The following is a 12,457-nucleotide window of genomic DNA, read 5'->3' as shown; positions in this document are numbered from 1 at the left end:
AGGTCTCCTCCTGAGCGAGGCGGAGGGGCGAAGCGAGAAGGCGGAGGTCCTCTCCGGGAGCCCTGCGGGGAGAGGGCGGGACTCGGGACTCGGCGACCCCGGGAGGGACTGGTTTCGGCGGCGGGAGGCGACCCCCTCGCCCTCCTCCCGTGTGGGGACCCCTTTCTCAAGTGGAGCGGCGGCACTACAGCCCGCGCCGTGGGCAGAGACCTTTGGTTCAGGTCCCTGCTCAGGAACTTTTGGAGTTTTCGTGACGGGCTCCTTCGGCCCCTCTGGGCCTCGGGTTTCCCTCAGGGGAGACGCGCTGGCCCGGCTCTGCTCGCACTGCCCGGCAGTGTCACAGCCGAGAGGGGACCCTCGGCGGGTGATGTTTAGTAGCTTGTTCTGACGCCGCTGCTTCGGGCGAGTAAAGCCGAATTCTGGAGCAGAGTCCGAGGAGCGGAAACGCCAAACTTCTTTTTCCTCTGCGCTTTCCAGTGCTTGTCCCTGATTCGGGATGGTCTGACTGATTTGCCAGTGGGCCACACCCCTTGTTTGTGCGCCTCTTTCTCTGCCAGAGGGAGAGCCTCGGAAAGAAAAAGGATCCAAAATCTCAGCGTGTCACTTTCTTGTTCGCTAGGTTAATGAGAAAGTTAATGGGAAGCCGTTTGAAATCATTGGTTAGAAACTGTGGCGTCATCTGAGGATTTAAGTCCTACACGCCAACTGTATACCCCGCTTTTTATTCCATTACCAAGACAAAGATTTGGGGCCGGGCGCCGTGGAACACGTCTGTTATCCCCAGCACTTTGGGAGGCCAAGGCAGGAGGATCGCTTGGTCTCAGGAGTTCGAGACCAGCCTGGACAACATAGCGAGACCCCCCCCCCATCTCTAAAAATTAAATAAATAAAATAAAATCAATCAATACATTAAAATTTGGCCGGACACGGTGGTGCGTGCCTGTAGTTCCAGCGACTCGAGAGACTGAGGAGGGAGGATTCCTTGAGCCCAGGAGTTCCAGACTCCTGTGATGGGCCACTGAGCTCGCTAGCCTGGGCAACACAGCGAGATCCTGTCTCCTTAAAAAAAAATGCTTTGACATGTAAGGATTTAGTTTGATATTTACACTAGTAGATATTTAAACAATTTTAAACCATTTTTTTTAAATTGTCGCAAAGTTGTTGGGGGTAAAGAACACGTATTTTCCTTTTTCGTCAAGTTCTATTGAGGTGATAGCTGCACTCTGAAATTTGTTCACTGTGCTTTTTTTTTCCCAAGTCGAGGAAGAAAACTACATTTGCAGGTGTAAGTGGTAGGGGAGATAAGGTTAGTATTCAGCATCTCTGGTTGAATTCAGAAAATATTTGTTCAGTTGTGGGTGCTCAGTTTTAATTCCGTGAATTTAAAGTAGTAAATTTCATGAGTACCAGATGTTTGATATGACTCAGATTTTTGGGAAAAAAAAAAAAAAAAAAAAAGGATGCGGGATTGACTTTGAAATTGGGATCTTTTTTTTTTTTTTTTTCTGAGACGGAGTCTCTCTCTGTCGCCAGGCGGTAGTGCAGTGGTGCGATCTCGGCTCACTGCAATCTCCGCTTCCCGGGTTCAAGTGATTCTCCTGCCTCAGCCTCCTGAGTAGCTGGGACTATAGGCACGCGCCACCACGCCCAGCTAATTTTTGTATTTTTAGTAGAGATAGGGCTTCACCATGTTGGCCAGAATAGTCTCGATTTCTTGACCTGGTGATCTGCCCACCTCGGCCTCCCAAAGTGCTGGGGTTACAGGCGTGAGCCACTGCGCCCGGCCCCCTCTTTTTTCTTCTGAAGGAAACTAGCTCTTTAAATTTTATTTTATTTTCATTTAATTTTAATTTTTTTCTTTTTTGAGACAGGGTCTCACTCTGTCGCCCAGGCTAGGATGTGGTGGGCGATCTCAACTAACTTTAACCTCTTCTTCCCCAGGTTAAGTGATCCTCCCACCTCAGCATCCCTAGTAGCTGGGACCACAGGTGAGTGGCACCGCCTGGCTAATTTCTTGTATTTTTTGTAGAGGTGGGGTTTCGCCATGTTGCTCAGGCTGGTGTCAAAGTGAGCTCAAGTGATCTGCCTTCCTCGGCCTCCAAAACTGCTTGGGATTACAGGCCTGAGCCACTGCACTTGGCCCTAAATTGTAAAATTGACATCAAAGGGGAATGTGTGAGTCACCAAATGTTTCTCCTGCCCTCTGTAATGTTAGTGCAACTTCTATCACTGTTTAACTCATTTGTTACCAAGAGGGAGTCTCTTGCTTTTTTCTTTTTGGGCTTCAGGTTGTGTGTTTAATTTTTTTTTTTTTTTTTTTTCAAATGGAGTTTCGCTCTTGTCGCCCAGGCTGGAGTGCAGTGGCGCCATCTTGGCTCACTTGCCTCCTGAGTTCCAGTGATTCTCCAGCCTCAGCCTCCTGAGTAGCTGGGATTACAGGCATGCGCCACCGTGCCCGGCTAATTTTTATATTTTTAGTAGAGAGGGGGTTTCTCCATGTTGGTCAGGCTGGTCTCGAACTCCCGACCTCAGGGAATTCGCCCGCCTCGGCCTCCCAAAGTGCTGATTTACAGGTGTGAGCTCCCCACCCCTCCGCCTGGCTGTTTAATGTTTTTGATGAAATACATTGATAGAATTTTCTGTATTACTGCCTTTCAATGTAAGGATAACAACCAACTTTTAGGTTTTCTGTGTTTTTTTTTTCTTGGAATTATGTAATTGTTTTATCATGAAGCAGGTTTATTTTCAACAAAATAGAGAAATTATTAACTACAAATTTTTTTTTAATTTTTATTTTTTTGTAGAGACAAGGTCTCACTATATTGCCCAGGCTGGTCTTGAAGTCCTGGTCTTAAGTGATCCTCCTGCCTCAGCCTCCCAAAGTGCTGGGATTACAGGTGTGAGCCACCAGGCTTGGCCTATTTTTCTTATATCAGAACTATTTAGTGAAAATTGGAAGTGAAATTTGAAACAACACTCAGGACCTTTGTTGAGGTTAGGCATTTTATAATATAGATTCCCTGGAGATGACGGGTTGGCTGATGCTGGAACTTGAGCCCTATCTGGCCTTTTGTAAGTGATAGAGAATTGAGAATTGAGGGCATGCTTCCCACTGTGGTGTGACCTTGTGAGCTGGAGTCATCTAAGAAGTCCCAGTCAGTAGTTTGTCCATATGCCATGATTTCTCTTTAAAAATATAAACATTAGGCTGGGCGTGGTGGCTCATGCTTGTAATCCCAGCACTTTGGGAGGCTGAGATGGGGGCGGGGATCACCTGAGGTCACGAGTTCAAGATCAGCCTGACCAACATGGAGAAACCCTGTCTCTACTAAAAATACAAAACTTAGCCAGGCATGGTGGCAGGCACCTGTAATCTTAGCTACTCAGGAGCTGAGGCAGGAGAATCGCTTGAACCAGGGAGGTGGAGGTTGCAGTGAGCCAAGACTGTGCCACTGCACTCTAGCCTGGGTGACAGAGCAAGACTCCGTCTCAAAAAAACAAAAAATACACACACACAAGAGATCTGTCAAGATAAAAAGCTCAATAATAGGCTGGGTGCGGTGGCTCATGCTTGTAATCCCAGCACTTTGGGAAGCGGAGGTGGGCAGATCACGAGGTCAGGAGTTCGAGACCAGCCCAACCAACTTGGCGAAACCCTATCTCTACTAAAAATACAAAAATTAGCCGGTTATGGTGGTGTGCGCATATAGTCCCAGCTACTCCGGAAACTGAGGCAGAAGAATCGTTTGAACCTGGGAGGCGGAGGTTGCAGTGAGCCGAGATTGTGCCTCTGCACTCCAGCCTGGATGACAGTGAGATTCCATCTCAGTAATGGCTTACATATTTGTGTAGACTTTGTACACTTTGGGAGGCTAAGATGGGTGCATCACCTGAGTTCAGGAGTTTGAGAGCAGCCTGGGCAACATGGCAAAACCCCATCTCTACTAAAAATACAAAAATTAGCTGGGCGTGGTGGCGTGCAGCTATAATCCCAGCTACTCGGGAGGCTGAGGCAGGAGAATTGCTTGAACCTGGGAGGCGGAGGTTGTGGTGAGCCGAGATCACACCACTGCACTCCAGACTGGGTGACAAGAGCAAAACTCCGTTTGAAAAATAAAATAAAATGAAATAAAAATAAGAAATAGTGAAAATAAATAACATTCCCGAAGAGACAGAATGTAACCCCTGAGAAGGGAGAATTGGGCAAAAGTTAGAATGAACTTAAGTTCTGAGTAATGTCTGTTTGAATCTACAAGTAATAAATGCATTCTTTTAACTTCTGGATTAAATCATACATCTTAAATAGCGTTTCTGTTTAGTTCACTCAAAAGAGTGCTTTTTGCTTTTGCTGTGTGGTACATACAAAATCAGGAGGGGTTTACTCTAAAATAGTTTTCCCTGCAGCATTATTTGGGGCTGTGGGAATGCTCAAATCAGCGGCCAGCCTTTCCTTCTCATTGCCTCCCTCTCCCCAAGCAATTCTCCCTGCTCTGATAGTGTCTCTACTAAATGGGCCTCCTAGGAAATGGATGTTCATTCCCTGGCTTCAATTGAGTTAGCTCCAGATTGTGGCCGTCTTTCAAGTAAAAGACAGCTGAGCCTAGAATACTAACATTTCTCCCTAGACAAGGAAGGATAGATGTCAAAGGAGTTCTTTTCTGACAGTTCTCATATGACCTTTATGTGTCTTTTCTCAGAAGCAATATTTTGTTCTAGCCAGATGTGTTCTTGGTGTGTCAGTATGTGTAAAAACATGGCCTTCGAATATTGACATTTAGGATTTGGACAAGGTGAACCTATTTGTCAATTGAGTTAGGAAACATACTTTGTTAATAGATCTTTCCACAATTATCTGAAATTGTTATCAGTTTGAACATGATGAAATCTGATGACTCTTTCACTCTATACAGTTATTTGCCACTTAATGATGGGGATGCATTCTGAGAAATGGGTCATTAGTGGATTTTGTTGTGTGAACGTCATAGAGTGTACACAGACCTTGATGGGATATCCTACTGTGTCCAGAATTGGTGGGTTCTTGGTCTCACTGACTTCAAGAATGAAGCCGCGGACCCTCGCGGTGAGTGTTACAGTTCTAAAGGCGGCATGTCTGGAGTTTGTTCCTTCTGATGTTCGGATGTGTTCAGAGTTTCTTCCTTCTGGTGGGTTCGTGGTCTCGCTGGCTCAGGAGTGAAGCTGCAGACCTTCGCAGTGAGTGTTACAGCTCTTAAGGCAGCACGTCTGGAGTTGTTCGTTCCTCCCAGTGGGCTCGTGGGCTCGCTGGCTTCAGGAGTGAAGCTGCAGACCTTCGCAGTGAGTGTTACAGATCATAAAAGCAGTGTGGACCCAAAGAGTGAGCAGTAGCAAGATTTATTGCAAAGAGCGAAAGAACAAAGCTTCCACAGTGTGGAAGGGGACCCTAGCGGGTTGTCACTGCTGGCTCGGGCAGCCTGCTTTTATTCTCTTATCTGGCCCCACCCACGTCCTGCTGATTGGTGGAGCTGAGTGGTCTGTTCTGACAGGGCGCTGATTGGTGTGTTTACCATCCCTGAGCTAGACGTAAAAGTCCTCCATGTCCCCATCAGATCAGTTAGATACAGAGTATGGACACAAAGGTTCTCCAAGGCCCCACCAGAGCAGCTAGATACGGAGTGTCGATTGGTGCACTCACAAACCCTGAGCTAGACACAGGGTGCTGATTGGTGTGTTTGCAAACCTTGAGCTAGACATAAAGGTTCTCCACATCTCCATCAGATCAGTTAGATACAGAGTGTCAATTGGTGCATTCACAGACCCTGAGCTAGACACAGGGTGCTGATTGGTGTATTTACAATCCCTGAGCTAGACATAAAGGTTCTCCTCATCTCCATCAGACTCAGGAGCCCAGCTGGCTTCACCCAGTGGATCCTGCACTGGGGCTGCAGGTGGAGCTGCCTGCCAGTCCACACCATGCACTCGCACCCCTCAGCCCTTGGGTGGTCAATGGGACTGGGCGCCGTGGAGCAGGGGGTGGCGCTCGTTGGGGAGGCTCAGGCGGCACAGGAGCCCATGGAGGGGGTGGGAGGCTCAGGCATGGTGGGCTGCAGGCCCCGAGCCCTGCCCTGTGGGAAGGCAGCTAAGGCCCGGTGAGAAATCGAGCGCAGCACCGGTGGGCTGGCACTGCTGGGGGACCCAGTACACCCTCCGCAGCCACTGGCCTGGGTGCTAAGTCCCTCACTGCCCGGGGCCGGCAGGGCCGGCCGGCTGCTCTGAGTGAGGGGGCCCGCCAAGCCCACGCCCACCCGGAACTCCAGCTGGCCTGCAAGCACTGGCCGCAGCCCCGGTTCCCGCTGGTGCCTCTCCCTCCACACCTCCCTGCAAGCCAAGGGAGCCGGCTCCCGCCTTGGCCAGCCCAGAAAGGGGCTCCCACAGTGCAGCGGTGGGCTGAAGGGCTCCTCAAGTGCCGCCAAAGTGGGAGCCCAGGCAGAGGAGGCGCCAAGAGCAAGTGAGGGCTGTGAGGACTGCCAGCACGCTGTCACCTCTCACTACTACCTACCTAGACCCTGTGGTACAGTCTGTTGCTCCTAGGCTACAAAGCTATATGGCCTATTACTGTACTGAATATTGTAGGCAGTTGGAATACACTGGTAAGTATTAGTGTATCTAAACGTATCTAAACATAGCAAAGGTACAGTGAAAATACTTTTTTTTTTTTTTTTTTTTGAGATTGAGTTTCACCCTTGTTGCTCAGGCTGGAATGTGGAGTGCAATGGCATGATCTCAGCTCACTGCAATCTCTGCCTCCCAGGTTCAAGTGATTCTCCTGCCTCAGCCTCCCAAGTAGTTGGGATTACAGGTGTGCACCACCATGCCCAGCTAATTTTGTATTTTTAGTAGAAACGGGATTTTACCATGTTGGTCAAACTGGTCTTGAACTCCTGACCTCAAGTGATCCACCCGCCTCTGCGTCCCAAAGTGCTGGGATTACAGGCGGGAGCCACTGTGCCCGGCCGAAAATGTAGTGTTATCATCTTATGGGACCACCGTTGTATATGCAGTATGGTTGACCTAAATGTCATTATTCAGGGCACTCCTCCCCAGGGCTGCTTAAAAATCCATTCACTGGCTTGGAAGTTCTACCTAAAAATAGCAAGTCAGCTAGCATTTTTAATGAACATATTGAAATACCAGAGAATGAAATTCCTGCCTCTGCTGACCATTTTAATACACGTGTTCAATCGTGCGGTTTAACACATTCAGGTAGATTGGGAGTGAGACTTGTGATTGAATTCAGGCTCTTTCACTGATCAGCTGTTTGACTTTTAGAATATAAGCTATAGTTGTAAGTTTAAAATTGCTTTCCTGTGATGTGTAGAAAATAAAGCTGTAACAAGAAAGCAAGAAATATTTTTCAAATATGCTTCTGGAAAAATAAAATTATTGCTATTCAGCTTTGCAGGAAGAAAATTCAATAAATCTACAAGGTAGATACTATAATCTCATTTTACAGAGAGATATGAAACTCATATGAAAGGAGTTCACCTCCTTTCTCCCCAAATTCATTTAGAGCATCTATGAGTTTCATATCTCTCTGTAAAATGAGATTATAGTGCCTACTTTGTCAAGGTTATTGTGAAAATTATCACACATCATGTGTGAAAAATAATATATATTTAATCTAATTCCTGGCAGGCAGTATTAAGTATTCACTAAGTAGAACCATACTGAAGTGCAACTAGCAGAGCGACAACACATTTTAACAATGTTTCAACAACAATACAATTTTGGACTTTTAAAGATTTTTTTTGGAGTCTCACTCTGTCGCCCAGGCAGGAGTGCAGTGGCAGGATCTCGGCTCACGGCAACCTCCACCTCCTGGGTTCAGGCAGTTCTCCCTGCCTCAGCCTCCTGAGTAGCTGGGATTACAGGTGCCTGCCACCACCCCTGGCTAATTTTTGTATTTTTAATAGGGACGGGGTTTCGCCACTATTGGCCAGGCTGGTCTCGAACTCCTTACCTCAGGTGACGCACCTGCCTTGGCCTCCTAAAGTACTGGGATTATAGGCATGAGCCACCACACCCAGCCTAAAGATTTTTTTAATACAGGGGAAATTATTAGAAATTTCTGGGTTTGCAACATTCAAAAGATTATGCAGAAGCTTTTGAAAGGTGATAAAGTATTATGATGAAATCATTAGTCTTCTCACTGAAGTGAAGATTAAGGTAATACATTTATTTGTAGTATTAAGAAGTATTGTAGGCCGGGCATGGTGGCTCGTGCCTGTAATCCCAGCACTTTGGGAGGCCGAGGCGGGCGGATCATGAGGTCAGGAGTTCGAGACCAGCCTGACCAACATGGTGAAACCCCGTCTCTACTAAAAATACAAAAATTAGCCGGGCGTGGTGGTGTGCGCCTATAATCTCAGCTAATTGGGAGGCTGAGGCGGGAGCATTGCTTGAACTCGGGAGTCGGAGGTTGTGGTGAGCTGAGGTCATGCCATTGCACTCCAGCCTGGGCAATAAGAGTGAAACTCCGTCTCAAAAAAAGAAGTATTGTAAAACAAAAATCTTCCCAGGCACAGTGGTTCAGGCCTATAATCCTAGCACTTAGGGAGGCTGAGGCAGGAGGAAGGAGATCACTTGAGGCCAGTAGCTCAAGACCATCCTGGGCAACATAGTGTGAGACCCCCTGTCTGTCTGTTGGTCTGTCATGTTTGTTTGTTCTCTCTCTCAAGAGATAGGGTTTTGCCATATTGCCCAGGCTAGTCTTGAACTCGGGCCTCAAGTGATTCTCCCTCCTCGGCCTCCCAAAATGCTGGACAGGCATGAGCCACTCTGCCTGGCCCGAGACCCTGTCTCTTAAAAAAAGAAAAAAAAAAAATCTAGGCCCAGCACGGTGGCTCATGCCTGTAATCCAAGCACTTTGGGAGGCCAAGGCAGGCAGATCACTTGAGGTTAGGAGTTCAAGACCAGCCTGGGCAGCATGGTGAAACCCTGTCTCTACTAAAAATACAATATTAGCCAGGTGTGGTGGCGCATGCCTGTGATCCCAGCTACTTGGGAGGCTGAGGCATGAGAATCACTTGAACGTGGAAGGCAGAGGTTGTAGTGAGCCAAGATCATGCCGTTGCACTCCAGCCTGGGCAACAAGAGCGGAAACTAGATCTCAAAAAAAAAAAAAAAAAAAAAGATATAATAGCAGTTGCAGTTTGAGTGCTTACTATGAGCCAAGTTTCATTTAATCTTCACAATAACCTTCTGAGTTAAGTGTCATTGTCCTCACTTTGTAAATTAGGAAACTTGAGGCTTTACTAGGTTAAGTTGTACTGGGAACTGTGCTGTAACCACACAGCACACGTCTCTAAATGGGGACTTACAATTAGTTTGAACTAATATAGGCCAAGCCAGGGGTCAGCAGACCTTTTTAATTATTTTTTTTCAGATAGGGGTCTTGCTTTTTTGCCCAAGCTGGTCTTGAACTCGTGGACTTAAGCCATCTTCCCGCCTCAGCCTCCCTAGCAGCGGGGACTATAGGCATGCACCATCACCCCTGGCCAGTAGTCCTTTTCTGCGAAGGTCTTAACCAAATGTTTTTGGTTTTATGGGCCATACAGTCTCTGTCCCAGTTACTCATTACTCAGTTTTGCTGTTGTAGCACAAAAGCAGCCATAGATAATAGGTAAGTGAATGAATGTGTCTGTTTCAATAAGACTTTATAGACACTGGAATTTGAAGATTTTTTTCTTTTTATTCATTACTTCCTACACAGTGATAATTTCTTTTTGGGCTGGGGGGACAGGTTCTCACTGTGTTGCCCAGGCTGAGTGCAGTGGTGCAGTCGTAGCCCACAACAGCCTTGAACTCCTGGGTTCAAGCAATCCTCCTGCCTCAGCCTCCTGAGTAGCTGGGATTACAGGTGTGCACCACCACACCTGGCTAATTTTTAAATTTTTTGTAGAGACAGGGGCCTCACTATGTTGCCCAGGCTGGTCTCAAACGCCTGGCCTCAAGCAGTCTGCCCACTTAGGCCTCCCAAAGTGCTGGGATGACAGGCATGAGTCACTGCACCTGGTTGGAATTTGAGTTTAATATAATTTTTACATGTCTCAAAATATTATTCTTCAGATATTTTTAACCTTTTAAAAATGTGACATTCATAGGCTGGGCGCAGTGGCTCATGCCTGTAATCCCAGCACTTTGAGAGGCTGATGCGGGTGGGTCACCTGAGGTCAGGAGTTTGAGACCAGCCTGACCAACATGGAGAAACCACGTATCTACTAAAAATACAAAATTAGCCGGGCATGGTGACGCATACCTGTAATCCCAGCTACTCGGGAGGCTGAGGCAGGAGAATCGCTTGAACCCGGGAGGCTGAGGTTGTGGTGAGCTGAGATCACGCCATTGCAATCCAGCCTGGGTAACAAGAGTGAAATGACGTCTCAAAAAAAAAAAAAGCGGAATTCACTCTTAGCTCACAGGCAGTATAAAAACTGATGGCAGGCCAGATTTGGCCCACAGGCTATAGTTTGCAGCTCCTGTGCTAAATCATAAAAGTATTTTTTCCTGGAAGGTCATAATTATTCATACTATGAATTATTTAAGAGAGCAGTGAAGATTGTTTTTATATTAAAATGGAACCCATTACCTTATGGAATAAAACCCAGAATTTAATTTTCAAGATAAAACTTGGAGACGGGCCAGGCGTGGTGGCTCACGCCTGTAATCCCAGCACTTTGGGAGGCCAAGGCGGGTGGATCACAATGTCAGGAGATTGAGACCATCCTGGCTAACACAGTGAAACCCTGTCTCTACTAAAAATACAAAAAATTAGCCGGGTGTGGTGGCAGGTGCCTGTAGTCCTAGTTACTCGGGAGGCTGAGGCAGGAGAATGGCGTGAACCCAGGAGGCGGAGGTTGCAGTGAGCCGAGATCATGCCACTGCACTGCAGCCTGGGCGACAGAGTGAGACTCCGTCTCAAACAAAACAAAACAAAACTTGGAGATGGGCGTGGTGGCTCACATCTGTAATCTCAGCACTTTGGGAGGTTGAGGCGGGCACATCACCTGAGGTCAGGAGTTCGAGACTAGCCTGGCCAATGTGTTGAAACCCCGTCTCTACTAAAAATACAAAAAAAAAAAAATATTAGCCAGGTGTGGTCGCACGCCTGTGGTCCCAGCTACAGGGGAGGCTGAGGCAGGAGAATAGCTTGAACCTGGGAGGAAGAGGTTGTAGTGAGCCAAGATCGCGCCACTGTACTCCAGCCTAGTGACAGAACAAGACTTGGTCTCAGAAACAAAAACAAAAAAACTTGGATTCTAAAGATATATTGTTCTGTAGATGGTCTCTGGACCGTACTTTCCTCCTTTCTCCTCAATTTCATTTAGAGCATAAAAGCACTTTCTTAGGCTGTTAGAAGCACTTGGATTGGAAATGTTGCCTACAGTAACCTGTATAAACATCAATATATCAATAACAGATTATTAGTGCAAAATTTAAATGTCCATAAACTGAAAGGGAATAATAATGATTGGTGACTGGGTCTATGAAATTACAAAAGTAAAGCCTAAGGGAGATGGCAAGCTTTCCTGTTCTGCTACCCTTGTCAGCTGATGTCCTGGTATAATTAATAAAGTACTCTTTTTAAACTCAAAAACATCTGTTTTGAATACTGCTTTTTTTTTTAACACCCTACCTTTGAGGTATCTACTGTTAATAGTTTGTGTATATCCTTCTGGAATTCTATTCCTGTAGACCTTGCAGATACTTTTTTTTCTACTTACAGTTATTTTATTTTTATTTTTTGTTTTTTGAGAGTGTCTTGCTCTCTCACCCTGGCTGGAGTGTGGTGGTGTGATGATAGCTCAACCTCCTGGGCTCAAGCAATCCTCCCACCTCAGCCTCCCAAGTAGCTGGAACTATAGGCATGCGTAACCAAGCCGAAATACCTTTTTTTTTTGTAGAGACGGTTTCACCATGTTGCCCAGGCTGGTCTTGAGCTCCTGGGCTCAAGCGATCCTCCCACCTCTTAAAGTGCTGGGATTACAGGCATGAGCCACTGTGCCTGGCCATGTTATGGTTTCAGTACACACTTACCTAATGACTAATCATATTGAATATCTTTTCATGTGCTTATTACCCATTCGTAAAAGTTCTTTTGTGAATATTTTGGGTCCCCTCCCCCCACCTCTTTTTTTTGAGAAAGGGTCTCTGTTCCCCAGGCTGGAGTGCAGTGGCACAATCACGGCTTACTGCAGCCTTGACCTTCCTGACTCAAGCAATCCTCTTGCCTCCTCCTCGAGTAGCTGGGACCACCAGAGCGCTCCACCACAGCTGGCTAATTTGATTTTTTTTTCCTTTCTTTTTTTCTTTTTTTGGTAGAGACAGGACCTCCTTATATTGCCTAGGCTTTTGCCCAATTTTTATTTTGTTTTGTTTTATTTTTTGAGACAGAGTCTCACTCTGTTGCCCAGGCTGGAGT

General features: G+C 46.7%; 1 protein-coding gene across 1 annotated transcript in view; it reads left to right on the top strand.

Annotated features, from left to right (window-relative positions):
• The window catches only part of TULP3 (TUB like protein 3), a 56,065-nt gene that overhangs the window by 801 nt on the left and 42,807 nt on the right, over positions 1 to 12,457 (top strand). The gene's annotated exons all lie outside the window — the stretch shown is intronic.

This window comes from Symphalangus syndactylus, chromosome 5, assembly GCF_028878055.3.
Source record: "Symphalangus syndactylus isolate Jambi chromosome 5, NHGRI_mSymSyn1-v2.1_pri, whole genome shotgun sequence".
Taxonomy (NCBI): domain Eukaryota; kingdom Metazoa; phylum Chordata; class Mammalia; order Primates; family Hylobatidae; genus Symphalangus; species Symphalangus syndactylus.
This window is presented reverse-complemented; position numbering and strand designations above follow the sequence as displayed.